The sequence below is a fragment of the Perca flavescens genome, chromosome 3 (assembly GCF_004354835.1).
Source record: "Perca flavescens isolate YP-PL-M2 chromosome 3, PFLA_1.0, whole genome shotgun sequence".
In the NCBI taxonomy this organism is placed as follows: Eukaryota; Metazoa; Chordata; class Actinopteri; order Perciformes; family Percidae; genus Perca; species Perca flavescens.
Genome location: NC_041333.1, coordinates 41,783,229 through 41,795,647, shown reverse-complemented (window position 1 = coordinate 41,795,647; position 12,419 = coordinate 41,783,229).

Sequence of the window (12,419 nt, the reverse complement as noted above, 5' to 3'; positions counted from 1 at the left end):
GAGGGCATAGAGGGCGAGGGTTATCAGGGGGGAAGAAAAAGAAAAAGTGATACGAAGCCCTGATAACTGTCACATCATTCCACAACAAAAACTGAACCGTTGTTGTGTGTGAATGTGAATATCTGAAGAAAAGATGTGAAATGTGTCTGGGAAATATTGCCTGTGATCCATGAATTTAGACCTTTACGTTGTCTATTGAGAACATTAAATATTTCCTGATCTGGAGATGTATCTTGTCTGAGTGTGAAATCCTTCTCAAAAACCTCTCCTGAATCACATATAGTTAGGTAAGGAATGAAAGCTATGTTGCTCCCCAAACATGTTTTATTACAGTAGTCCATATTGTTTCCTTCAGGCCTATCAGTCGTGGATCCACGACTGATAGGCTCGTGATCCTGCCGTCAGCCTGACCAATGATCAGCTCTTCTTTGTAGGATTTGCTCAGGTGAGACATTGATGACAAACAACAACATCTCAGTTACCGTCTCCACAAAAAGGTGTGTGTGTGTGTGTGTGCGTGCGTGCGTGTGCGTGCTTCTGTCTGTCTGTCTGTCTGTCTGTCTGTCTTCCCGTGTGTGTACGTCAGTGTGTGTGTGTGTCTGTCTGCGTGCGTTTTTTTCTGTATGTGTGTCTGCCTGCGTGTGTCTGCGTCTGTGTCTGCGTGTGTGTGTGTCTGCGTATGTGTGTCTGCGTGTGTGTGTGTGTGTGTGCGTCTGCATTGACCTAGTGATGAACTGGTCTGTTAGATTGTACGTTAGATAGTGTAATGCATATGCATAAGAAAGGAAACATTGTCACATGAGATGTTTTTACGAATTTTCTGCCTGATACTTGCATTAAGACTGTATTGCCATGTAAGGTCGTATAAAGTGGTTGAACACCACCGAGCTGCATCTATGAAGGGAGGGGGATGAATTGTGTATAAAAAGAGGAGCTTTGCAAGTCAAGAGACCCTCTTTTTTAGGGCAGCACCAGACTCCTAGTGCTCACAGCACAAGGGTCCAGTGCCTCTAATCTGGAGGGACCAGGGAAAGGGGCCGAGAGGCACCTCCCTGGGGGGGACCAAAAAAAAAAAAAAGCACTCTCCTTTTTGTTTTTAACCTTACTTCATCTAGGTTGTCAATCAAAAGCCTCTTGTCTCGTCATCGGGTTTCCAACGTAGCGGGGGTGTGTGTGTGTCTCTCTACACACACACACTCTGGGGGCAATGACTTCCAGAACCTCAAATTCAGCAGTGGAGGGGGAGGGACCAGCTGCCCTGGAACCGGAGGTGGACCCTGTGAGACGCAGGGGCACGTGGGCTCCTCCCTCCAACGCGAGCATACCATAACCTCAGGGAGAGGCTGGTGGGGGCAGTGTTGCAGATTGGGCTGGAGCTGGACACTCCGGAGTGTCGCTCTACATCCCTAGCCTTGGAGAAGGGGACAGCATGTGGGCTGACCTCCTCACCAAGAAGAGGAGGAAGGGGAGGCGAAGGAAGAAAAAGCGTGTTGGGGCAACTGGACAACCCCTGCGAGCCGGGCTCAGCGGAACTGGTCCAGAATCCGCTCGGACACTGGCCCAGGACGTTCAGCCGTCCGCAGGCCCGGTGGCAGAGGCGTCACCAATGAACCAGGACCCCCCGCCTTGTACCTTGCCCCCCCTACCAATGCCTACTGTCTCAGAGCTCCCCCCACGTGCTGCCTCCCCTGTGAATCCACCGCTGCATGCTGGTGATGCCTGCTGCTGAAATGATGGCTAATGTTGACCTGGTGAAGCCCATTACTACTGAGAATCCTGAGGCGGCGTGCTGGCTAACACAAGTGTCAAGAAGAGAAAGAACAAACATGGTCACATTCGCTTTGCTATTCCAGACAGAGAGACCAGGGGCACACAAACTGACCCTGTCTTGATCTCTGCTTACCTGGGGCCCCGGAAACTAAGGTGGGCCCTTCTTTAAAATCTTTTGGTGTGGGCTGGTGAATGGCCGATGGAAGAGAACAAAGATTCATCCTCAATCTACTGGGAATCCAGGCGTGTGGAAACTATTCACACGTCAGGCCTGGGTGGTTTCGAAATCCATGGATGGTGGCCCCAACAGAGGAAAATAAAAAGTCCTTTCTTGAGGGGGCCACTTTCCTGAAATCGGTGGGGGCTGTATCTCCTGACGATGAAGCAGGCTTTATTCCTGTGTGCAAAGACTGGTATGCATCTCCTGTGACAGACAAGCGGTTCCTGGTATTTTCAGACTGTAGTGGGATCATACTGGCGATCATCCTGGACAGGAATACGCTCTGGACATTGCATAATTTTGTATTTTTGTATTTTCATGGGAGGATGTTGAACGAGGGTAGTTGAAAATCCAAAAACAGCTAAAAACTACTCCTGCTTTTGAAATGTATTTGTATTAATCCAAAAAACAGCTAAAACTGTACTTCTGCTTTTGAAATGTGAAAATCCAGAAACAGCTAAAACTATACTACTGCTTTTTGAAATGTATATGTGTTAACCCCAAAACAGCTGAAAATATACTCCTTTTATTTTGGTTTTTATGTTGTGTTACTGATATTATTATAAACATGCATAGATGTATCTTAGTGTGAATTACTGTATGAAGCTGCCCTTTTTGACCCTGCAGCCATAGAGAGGAAATGTATGCAGAGGCCTCAGCTGCATAGTCTGTGTTGTGTAACTGTCTGTTTTAACCTGCAAAGCTAGAAAGAGGAAGTGTCTGTTGGGGCCTTACATGCATGCGCTTGGGGTTGAGGCTCCGAGAGCACGTAGGGGTGAGAACTGTGGCTGCATTGACCTAGTGATGAACTGGTCCGTTAGATTGTACGTTAGATTGTGTAATGCATATGCATAAGAAAGGAAACATTGTCACATGAGATGTTTTTACGTATGTTCTGCCTGATACTTGCATTAAGACTGTATTGCCATGTATGGTCGTATAAAGTGGTTGAACACCCCCGAGCTGCATCTATGAAGGGAGGGGGATGAATTGTGTATAAAAAGAGGAGCTTTGCAAGTCAAGAGACCCTCTTTTTTAGGGCAGCACCAGACTCCTAGTGCTCACAGCACAAGGGTCCAGTCTGGAGGGACCAGGAAAAGGGGCCAAGAGGTACCTCCCTGGGGACCAAGAAAAAAAAAAAAAAAAAAAAAAAGCGCTCTCCTTTTTTGTTTTTAACCTTACTTCATCTAGGTTGTCAATCAAAAGTCTCATCATCGGGTTTCCACCGTAGCGGGTGTGTGTGTGTCTCTCTAAAAATAACCTAAAGTATTAAATATAGGGAAAAAATAAATTATCTGCAACAACTCCTTTAATATAGGCTTAACCATCCGCCCCGCTGACAGTATCTGTAATGACTGTATGGCAGAAGAGGGCATAGAGGCGAGGGTTATCAGGGGGGAAGAAAAAGAAAAAGTGATACGAAGCCCTGATAACTGTCACATCATTCCACAACAAAAACTGAACCGTTGTTGTGTGTGAATGTGAATATCTGAAGAAAAGATGTGAAATGTGTCTGGGAAATATTGCCTGTGATCCATGAATTTAGACCTTTACGTTGTCTATTGAGAACATTAAATATTTCCTGATCTGGAGATGTATCTTGTCTGAGTGTGAAATCCTTCTCAAAAACCTCTCCTGAATCACATATAGTTAGGTAAGGAATGAAAGCTATGTTGCTCCCCAAACATGTTTTATTACAGTAGTCCATATTGTTTCCTTCAGGCCTATCAGTCGTGGATCCACGACTGATAGGCTCGTGGATCCTGCCGTCAGCCTGACCAATGATCAGCTCTTCTTTGTAGGATTTGCTCAGGTGAGACATTGATGACAAACAACAACATCTCAGTTACCGTCTCCACAAAAAGGTGTGTGTGTGTGTGTGCGTGCGTGCGTGCGTGCGTGCTTCTGTCTGTCTGTCTGTCTGTCTGTCTTCCTGCGTGTGTACGTCAGTGTGTGTGTGTGTCTGTCTGCGTGCGTGTTTTTTTTCTGTATGTGTGTCTGCCTGCGTGTGTCTGCGTCTGTGTGTCTGCGTGTGTGTGTGTCTGCGTATGTGTGTCTGCGTGTGTGTGTGTGTGTGTGCGTCTGCATTGACCTAGTGATGAACTGGTCTGTTAGATTGTACGTTAGATAGTGTAATGCATATGCATAAGAAAGGAAACATTGTCACATGAGATGTTTTTACGAATTTTCTGCCTGATACTTGCATTAAGACTGTATTGCCATGTAAGGTCGTATAAAGTGGTTGAACACCACCGAGCTGCATCTATGAAGGGAGGGGGATGAATTGTGTATAAAAAGAGGAGCTTTGCAAGTCAAGAGACCCTCTTTTTTAGGGCAGCACCAGACTCCTAGTGCTCACAGCACAAGGGTCCAGTGCCTCTAATCTGGAGGGACCAGGGAAAGGGGCCGAGAGGCACCTCCCTGGGGGACCAAAAAAAAAAAAAAGCACTCTCCTTTTTTGTTTTTAACCTTACTTCATCTAGGTTGTCAATCAAAAGCCTCTTGTCTCGTCATCGGGTTTCCAACGTAGCGGGGGTGTGTGTGTGTCTCTCTACACACACACACTCTGGGGGCAATGACTTCCAGAACCTCAAATTCAGCAGTGGAGGGGGAGGGACCAGCTGCCCTGGAACCGGAGGTGGACCCTGTGAGACGAGGGGCACGTGGGCTCCTCCCTCCAACAGCGAGCATACCATAACCTCAGGGAGAGGCTGGTGGGGGCAGTGTTGCAGATTGGGCTGGAGCTGGACACTCCGGAGTGTCGCTCTACATCCCTAGCCTTGGAGAAGGGGACAGCATGTGGGCTGACCTCCTCACCAAGAAGAGGAGGAAGGGGAGGCGAAGGAAGAAAAAGCGTGTTGGGGCAACTGGACAACCCCTGCGAGCCGGGCTCAGCGGAACTGGTCCAGAATCCGCTCGGACACTGGCCCAGGACGTTCAGCCGTCCGCAGGCCCGGTGGCAGAGGCGTCACCAATGAACCAGGACCCCCGCCTTGTACCTTGCCCCCTACCAATGCCTACTGTCTCAGAGCTCCCCCCGTGCTGCCTCCCTGTGAATCCACCGCTGCATGCTGGTGATGCCTGCTGCTGAAATGATGGCTAATGTTGACCTGGTGAAGCCCATTACTACTGAGAATCCTGAGGCCGGCGTGCTGGCTAACACAAGTGTCAAGAAGAGAAAGAACAAACATGGTCACATTCGCTTTGCTATTCCAGACAGAGAGACCAGGGGCACACAAACTGACCCTGTCTTGATCTCTGCTTACCTGGGGCCCCGGAAACTAAGGTGGGCCCTTCTTTAAAATCTTTTGGTGTGGGCTGGTGAATGGCCGATGGAAGAGAACAAAGATTCATCCTCAATCTACTGGGAATCCAGGCGTGTGGAAACTATTCACACGTCAGGCCTGGGTGGTTTCGAAATCCATGGATGGTGGCCCCAACAGAGGAAAATAAAAAGTCCTTTCTTGAGGGGGCCACTTTCCTGAAATCGGTGGGGGCTGTATCTCCTGACGATGAAGCAGGCTTTATTCCTGTGTGCAAAGACTGGTATGCATCTCCTGTGACAGACAAGCGGTTCCTGGTATTTTCAGACTGTAGTGGGATCATACTGGCGATCATCCTGGACAGGAATACGCTCTGGACATTGCATAATTTTGTATTTTTGTATTTTCATGGGAGGATGTTGAACGAGGGTAGTTGAAAATCCAAAAACAGCTAAAAAACTACTCCTGCTTTTGAAATGTATTTGTATTAATCCAAAAACAGCTAAAACTGTACTTCTGCTTTTGAAATGTGAAAATCCAGAAACAGCTAAAACTATACTACTGCTTTTTGAAATGTATATGTGTTAACCCCAAAACAGCTGAAAATATACTCCTTTTATTTTGGTTTTTATGTTGTGTTACTGATATTATTATAAACATGCATAGATGTATCTTAGTGTGAATTACTGTATGAAGCTGCCCTTTTTGACCCTGCAGCCATAGAGAGGAAATGTATGCAGAGGCCTCAGCTGCATAGTCTGTGTTGTGTAACTGTCTGTTTTAACCTGCAAAGCTAGAAAGAGGAAGTGTCTGTTGGGGCCTTACATGCATGCGCTTGGGGTTGAGGCTCCGAGAGCACGTAGGGGTGAGAACTGTGGCTGCATTGACCTAGTGATGAACTGGTCCGTTAGATTGTACGTTAGATTGTGTAATGCATATGCATAAGAAAGGAAACATTGTCACATGAGATGTTTTTACGTATGTTCTGCCTGATACTTGCATTAAGACTGTATTGCCATGTATGGTCGTATAAAGTGGTTGAACACCCCGAGCTGCATCTATGAAGGGAGGGGATGAATTGTGTATAAAAAAGGAGCTTTGCAAGTCAAGAGACCCTCTTTTTTAGGGCAGCACCAGACTCCTAGTGCTCACAGCACAAGGGTCCAGTCTGGAGGGACCAGGAAAAGGGGCCAAGAGGTACCTCCCTGGGGGACCAAGAAAAAAAAAAAAAAAAAAAAAAAGCGCTCTCCTTTTTGTTTTTAACCTTACTTCATCTAGGTTGTCAATCAAAAGTCTCATCATCGGGTTTCCACCGTAGCGGGTGTGTGTGTGTCTCTCTAAAAATAACCTAAAGTATTAAATATAGGGAAAAAATAAATTATCTGCAACAACTCCTTTAATATAGGCTTAACCATCCGCCCCGCTGACAGTATCTGTAATGACTGTATGGCAGAAGAGGGCATAGAGGGCGAGGGTTATCAGGGGGGAAGAAAAAGAAAAAGTGATACGAAGCCCTGATAACTGTCACATCATTCCACAACAAAAACTGAACCGTTGTTGTGTGTGAATGTGAATATCTGAAGAAAAGAGGCCTATCAGTCGTGGATCCAGAAGAACGGAGCGGAGAAGAAGCTTCCTGCCGTCAGCCTGACCAATGATCAGCTCTTCTTTGTAGGATTTGCTCAGGTGAGACATTGATGACAAACAACAACATCTCAGTTACCGTCTCCACAAAAAGGCGTGCGTGCGTGCGTGCTTCTGTCTGTCTGTCTGTCTGTCTGTCTTCCTGCGTGTGTACGTCAGTGTGTGTGTGTGTCTGTCTGCGTGCGTGTTTTTTTTCTGTATGTGTGTCTGCCTGCGTGTGTCTGCGTCTGTGTGTCTGCGTGTGTGTGTGTCTGCGTATGTGTGTCTGCGTGTGTGTGTGTGTGTGTGCGTCTGTGTGTCTGCGTGTGTGTGTGTGTGTGTGTGTGTGTGTGTGTGTGTGTGTCTGCGTCTGTGTGTCTGCGTGTGTGTGTGTCTGCGTCTGTGTGTCTGTGTGTCTGCTTGAGGGCTTGTGTGCGTGTCTGTCTGCGTGTGTGTGCGTGTGTCTGTCCTTGTGTCTGCCTGAGTGAGCGCCCACGAGGGTCTGATGAGTCCAGCACTTTTCATAAAGCTTTACATAAAACATTAAAGAGCAAATGGAAACCGTTATATATACTGTCAATAACGAGAATATGGAATCAGATAATTTAATAGATTCCTCTGTCAGGTGTGTGTGTGTGTGTGTGTAATACAGACCTAAGCATCTCTCAATATACAACATACTCTCATGCAGCACAAATCATGCTTTCATATACATTAGACAGTGTATGACAGTATTGTGAAGGTGTGACAGCCGAGTGTCAACTCACAGGAACTTACAGGTGAGTGTTTGTTTTTCAGGAGGATGGACGCAGAGAAAGGGGGGCGGGTCAACACGGGGGTGAGGGGGCTTATAGCGGCCAGTCTGCAGATGCAAACTGAACACACAGACACACACACTGAGAGAGAGACAGCTGGAGCATTACCTGAGCCTGAAACCGACTGCACACACAGGTGAGTCCAAAAAGGTTTGACTATTTATATTCTACAGCGCTGGAAGAAGTATTCAGATCCTTTACTGCAGTAAAAGTACTAATACTACACTGTATAAATACTTTGGTACAAGTTAAAGTCATGCAGTGAAAATGTTACTTCAGTTAAAGCACATGTGTCAAACTCAAGGCCCGGGGGCCAAATCCGGCTCCTTGCAAATTTTGATCCGGCCCGCATATCAATTTAGGTTCACAGCAAATTTTGGCTCAAAAATGAGGAAATTGTTTTTCATACTGTAATTATGAGACACTGCCGTGCAGAATTTGACAGACTTGCCGACTTTGAGGATCAGAATTCCCCCCAGAAGAATGTTATGCATTTTAAATATTGCTCGATCACATGAATTTAATGGTGGGAAGCCAAAATCTTGATTAAAATTCAATAAATTGTGCAGCCTTAATATAACGGCCTACAAGTCCAGCTAAACTGAAAAAAACATTAAACACACAACTGTTTGGATCCTTTACACTTTCTACAATGTTTGAATACTTTAACTACATTTTCCTGATTACATACTTTAACTCAGGGGTGTCAAACTCAAATTCACTAAGGGCCACACTGGAAATGGCAATCACAATAAGGGCCAGACATGTTGAGTTTATTGACATGCTTTTATTTAACAAAAAAAGTCAATTATCTTTGTATTATAGCATGTCTCATATTGCTTTCTCCCATACAGTTTGGTCGACATAAAATCCAAAAAAAGTCAGCAAAAAAGTTTCTTAGCCATTGTAGAATTTAGCAAGTCATGAAACGTTTTTGACACCTTTTCACAGTTTGATTTTGCTTTTTCCAACGTTTTAAATTGTTAGATTTTTCTTCTACACATTTTCAGCGCTTATTTCTATGTCCCATATTTTCTGATATAAGACAAAAATTGAAAACGGGTCAATGTGACCCGATGTAAACACAAGCAGCTGCCACCCAGCCGACTCACCACAACCTGTTTCCCAGCCTTCTGGGGGGAATTCTGAGCCTCAAAGTCGGCAAGTGTGTCAAATTCTGCACGGCAGTGTCTCATAATTACAGTATGAAAAACAGTTTCCTCATTTTTTTGGTGTGCTGCACAACCAGTCTGGCCAAAATCTGCTGTGAACCTAAATTGATATGCGGGCCGGATCAAAATTTGCAAGGGGCCAGATTTGGCCCCCGGGCCTTGAGTGTGACACGTGTGCTCTCCAGTGAAGTACAGTCACACTACAGCGTTTAGCTGTCAGCATGTTAGCCGTGTTTATCAAGTCAAAGAGCTGCAACAGAGGGAAAATAAAAAATAAAAAAAGTGTGTTTGTGTGTATGTGTGTGTCTGTGTGTCTGTGTGTGTGTGTGTGTGTGTGTGTGTGTGTGTGTGTGTGTGTGTGTGTGTGTGTGTGTACTACAGGATGAGGAGGAGAGAGGAGCAGAGGGATGAAAGCGCCACACCCACTGACATGGAAACCGAGCTGGACAACAGCTACGGCAGCATCACCCCGGTAAAACAGAGTGAAATTACTACTCCTAAATCTTTTTCTGACATTTCATTGTAACCTACATGTTCCTGATGACACTCACAGACTTTCACTGAAGTTACATTCCCACTGCAGGACTGTTACTTGTAAGAGAGTATTTTTACAGTTGTATTAGTACTTTTGCAACGGCGACTTGGCCAAGAAAAGCATCAGCGTGCAGTTTACAGTTTCACATTCAATACAATACAAGAATACAGAATACAATAGGCTGCATAAAAGCTACATAAAGGCTACATAAAGGCTGCATAAAGGCTGCATAAAGGTTACATAAAGACTACATAAAGGTTACATAAAGGCTACATAAAGGCTCTAGTTAGTAGAGTTAAATCCGTTATAACGCAAATATATATATGAATAGGGAGTCTATGTCATCACTTCCTGTTTCCTGCTGTGGCCGCTCTCACACACACACACACACACGCACACACGCATACTCTCTCACACACACACTTGCACACACGCACACTCTCACACACACACGCACACATACACACACTCTCAGACATACACACATACACATACACATACACATACACAGACAACACACACACAACACACACACACACACACACACACACACACACACACACACACACACGTGATATGCCGACCGGATCAAACTCAGTGAAGGACCAGATTTGGCCCGTGAGCCTTGACTTTGACACTGTGCTTTAAAGGTGCAATATGTAATATTGTGTATAATACTGGCAGCAAGCGGTTAAAATAGTTACTGCACTACCAATTCAAAATACTGGAGAGTCGTTTCCCCCGCCCCCTCCTGCCCAGACTCGAAGTTAATGGAGGTTGCCAGGCTGAGACCGCAGCATTCACAACAATGTTGCTAGACGCTTTTCTCACATAGCCAGACATTACTCCACAGCACAGCAGAGTAGCTAATGTTAGATGCTAGTCTCACATAGCCAGACATTACTCCACAGCACAGCGGAGTAGCTAACGGTAGATGCTAGTCTCACATAGCCAGACATTACTCCACAGCACAGCAGAGTAGCTAATGGTAGATGCTAGTCTCACATAGCCAGACATTACTCCACAGCACAGCAGAGTAGCTAACGTTAGATGCTAGTCTCACATAGCCAGACATTACTACACAGCACAGCGGAGTAGCTAACGGTAGATGCTAGTCTCACATAGCCAGACATTACTCCACAGCACAGCGGAGTAGCTAACGTTAGATGCTAGTCTCACATAGCCAGACATTACTCCACAGCACAGCGGAGTTACTGCTAACGTTAGATGCTAGTCTCACATAGCCAGACATTACTCCACAGCACAGCGGAGTAGCTAACGGTAGATGCTAGTCTCACATAGCCAGACATTACTCCACAGCACAGCGGAGTAGCTAACGGTAGATGCTGGCTATATTGACAGTCATAAAAGCCCGTGCTCACGTGGAGCTCTGTAACCAACTTACAGACACACTTTTTCGGCTTAAAATTACAGTATGAACCGCTAAAAACACAACAACCTCACCGTCCTCTCCACACGCCAGTCAGGCACACTTCCTCGGCTTAGAATTACAATACGAAACGCTAAAAATACCACTACCTTGCCGACGGAACACACTTCATTGGCTTAGAATTACGGCAACAATCGCTAAACACACTGCAAACTCACAGTCCTCTCTTTCCGATTTACAGCCCCCCTCTCGTGGTTTAAAATAACTCAGCGTTGTCGGCTCCAGCCGCTGAAGAGGCTACACGCTGCAGCAATGGGCTGCTTGCCTGGTCCTCCTGGTAACGTTAACAGTTAGCAGGGTTAGCATGGCAGCGTTAGCCAGGACCAGTCGGGATCACTTTACTGGCTGTGTCTCAAATGTTTTTGCAAGTAACCAACTCGGGTACTCTAGCTATATATTTCAATGTGAGAACACAAATGATGAAATAACAAAAAATGCCCATCCCTAGTAGCTGTGATAAATTAGCCTGAAGCTAATGCTTACCTGTTCAGGAGAAAATAAGCCAACTCTGCGTCCTTTTGGGCTCTAAGCTGTCTCCATCTTTCAAATACATCTCCAATATTTACCAGGGGGTTGTTACGTCTCTGGTCACGCAACTGTTAGAAACATGCTGTTTTCTTTTTGTATGTCATGTAGAATCTATCTCCGTTGATCCTGTTCGTTTGTTTGCTGCTTTCATGGCTGTACTACCGTTACAGCTGTAGCGTGCTGGGTTTACGTGTTTACAGGTATATATCTGGCAACCCAGCCTGCCTGTCAAACTGGGCCGTTGATAACAACACACAGATCAAAACATAAACATAAATTCCGTCACGGAATGTAAATTTCAAAAAGAAAAAATACTGACATTAGCATTGTCAGAAAAGATAGTATTTCAGTTTAACATGTTTCCTTAATATCTGATGAGGCATTGGTGTCATTTTTGGATTTATTACAGTACAAATATTACATATTGGACCTTTAAACAGGGCCAGCACAAGGCATTATGGGAAGTTGAGGCAGATGCTTTTAAAGAGACGGGGGCTCTAAAGGCACACTGAGCCGATAACCGGCCGTCGGACAGTGTGGAGAGGTCGCTGACTTGAGTCTGTTTGGTGTGTCCCGTGCCGTCGGCCTTCATTTGGGCCGACCTGACTTGCTGGGTCTGTGGGCGGGCAGTTGGACTCAACAACCAATCTGATTGTTGGAGAGCTAAACAGGAAACGGGGAGCGGGATGAGCGTGACTAGAGTCTCTCAAAATCTGATGAAAATCTTTTAAAGTGACCTTTGTTGATCTGAAATGAAGACCGATTCAGCAACTGCACGGCCTGTTTGTCTCTTCACATGTTTTTTAAATATTATATATTTTAGTCCAATATGAGATTTCGCATTATGAATGAGCCGCCATTATGGTCGCCAGACCCACGTGACGCGTTCGTCCTATCAGCTGCCGGTTTTCATTTTTGGGCGACAACACAGATTAGCGCCGCCTGCTGTTATGGAGACAAATTAGGTCTTGTCTCTTCGGTGAGTTCTGAGGAACTTTTGGGACCGACTCTGGGAGACTGATCAGTCTAACTGGCTCTACTGC